The 2,487-nt window shown below is 37.0% G+C and overlaps 1 pseudogene; it reads left to right on the top strand.

Annotated features, from left to right (window-relative positions):
• The first annotated feature begins 748 nt into the window (after positions 1–748).
• On the top strand, positions 749–2,478 carry LOC124894124 (annotated as a pseudogene).
• The last annotated feature ends 9 nt before the right edge of the window (positions 2,479–2,487 follow it).

The raw sequence follows: 2,487 nt of genomic DNA on the forward strand, positions 1-2,487 counted from the left end.
TTAACTATCTTATCGTACGACTTGAAGCGTGTGTTGCCATGCAAACCTTTTATCTTCTAAGAGTGTTTAGCATGCTGGAGTATGTATGGAGTGATTGTCCTGACCAATGCATTGAGCATCCTATGAATTCTATCGATGGAAACCTTTAGACATCTTCATTCTTATCTGCATGAATGCTGGTTTGCATCTGATGAGCTTAGGTTTTGGAGAAAATTGTTTCAATAGAACAATATATATGCCCCAACGTCTTAACTCAAGGTTTGAGTTCGAAGGACCAAGCATCCGCAAGACGAGTTTCCAAAAAAAAAATGACATGAGCTGACAAGTTGGATTGAACTGAAGTAGAAATTTAGAACTTTCTCATTGGTGTCACACGTGAAGTAGTTTTCATTCCTCTTAGCAATAGAAAAGAAGAACCAGTTAGTACTTCGCACCTATGATTTTCCCTATATCAATAACACTACTTTCTTGAAGTGGATAATCTGGACGCGAAGAGGTATACATCTCTCTACCAAATATTCATTTTGATGAATAGGCAGTATGGCATATGGACACGCTTAAATGTCGAGTGAAAGAAGTTATGCCATCAAATAGTTGCTCCAATCTTTCCTTTCGAACCAAGCACATTTAGATACAAAATCTTCGACTCATCTTATAATTTATCATATGAAAAGTTTTACTTGATGGTAAGATATGCTTGGAGAATATTCTTCTAATCTGATGATAGACGGTTATTTTTCCGTTGCAGCTGAATTTGATAGCTAAACTAAGCCATCCATATCTTTTAGAGTACAAAGATGCTTGGGTGGACAAGGTATCCTATCATCCAGTTTTGTGGTTGCTTGGATCAGAAAGTGCATAACGTAGCCTTTAATAGTTGCGATTATTGCTGCATAAGCTGCACCAGAGAAAAAGCTCCACTTTCTTTTTCTTTCAGGGGAGCTGTATATGCATCGTTGCCGATTATTGCAAAGATGAAAATATGTGAGTGATTATCCCTGACTTTGCTAACATTTTAAATGTGTACCTATAAGGAAAGATAAGAATAAAGAACAAAAGGAGCAACTAAACGAGGGAAGGGAAAACAATTGTTAAGTAAAATTCTTCATCATTGTCACCGGCTATATTTTATCGTAAAATATGGCTAACCTGTGTTTGTAGAGCCCAACCTTTTGCCAAGATCGTGGCTGTTTTCAGCCTGTGTTGTAAGCACATCCAGGTATCTGGAGAATGAAAGACCTCAGATTTCATAAATACTCCCTCATACCAAGAACAATGGAAGGGGTAATGAGGTTTAAAATAATGAAATGAATAGGATGATCATAGAACTTCTTTTGTGGTGTAATCTGAGGACGGTGACGATTTTTTTTCCCCGTGTTCAGGGCAGAGGTCATGAGGAAGTCTAGAGGAGCACTTTTCCCGGAAGAGGTAGTTAAATGTGATTTCAATACTTATGAATCTTCTCTGTGCCTTCCCGGTAGCTTAAAAAATTGCGTGTTTTTATGTAGTTTTTTTCCTGCTATTATGGAAGCTCTGCAAATGGCTGACTCATCTATTGTTAGCTTTGGAGCATCTGCATTCAAACCACCTTCATCATAGAGAACTCAAGGTAAAAACTTGTTGTAATTGGCGAAATAGAAATGCCTTCTTAGCATGAAACATTTTTAACGTGAACTATTTTGAATTCAGTTATGTAACATATTCATCACAAAGGACAACGACATCAGGTTAGGTATGAATACCCGAACAATTGCTTGATTGGGTCATCTTTTCTTCTTTACTATCCTTCAAATTTACTTGATTGTCACAGATGATTTTGGATTAGGAAAATTGCTAGATGCAGAAGGCCTTGCTTCCTCGGTATGAATTTCTATTGCGGCAAAATGAACCTCTTACTTACATGCAATTTTCGACAATCGATTCAGCATATCTATTTAGCAAGAGAGAAATCCCATCTCCCTCCGAGACCGAGAAAACCTAAAATTTGCTTTTATTTTCAGTCATAGGTACCAAAATGTTGTGGTGGAAATCTTCCTTTTTATGAAAAAAAAATATTGTGGTATTCATCATATTACAAAGCTCCTGTCGCCATAGCACCTAGCTTAATGCATTTGAGAAAAAGACGTCGAGTTGTACAGCTAATCCTTAATTTTGGAACAAATTTCATGTAATAGGTATCTGGCACACCAAACGACATGTGCCGTGAGCTCCTTGCCGCCATACCCTATGGCTATAAATCTGATATATAGTCGCTTGGTAAGAAATAAGAATGTTGATGAAGCAATGTATCTCAGCTCTTTACATCATGTCCCTAATACTAACACTTTAATGTGATTTTAGGATACTGTATGTTTGACATTGCTGCACATCAACCCCCCTTTAAAGCTTCTGTGAGTTGATTTTTCAGCTATCTGAACTTCGTAAACAATACCTCGAAAAGTTATACTTGTTACGCAAAAAAAAAAAGAGAAGTTCTTTATCCTGATA

Source organism: Capsicum annuum, unplaced genomic scaffold (assembly GCF_002878395.1).
Source record: "Capsicum annuum cultivar UCD-10X-F1 unplaced genomic scaffold, UCD10Xv1.1 ctg70167, whole genome shotgun sequence".
In the NCBI taxonomy this organism is placed as follows: Eukaryota; Viridiplantae; Streptophyta; class Magnoliopsida; order Solanales; family Solanaceae; genus Capsicum; species Capsicum annuum.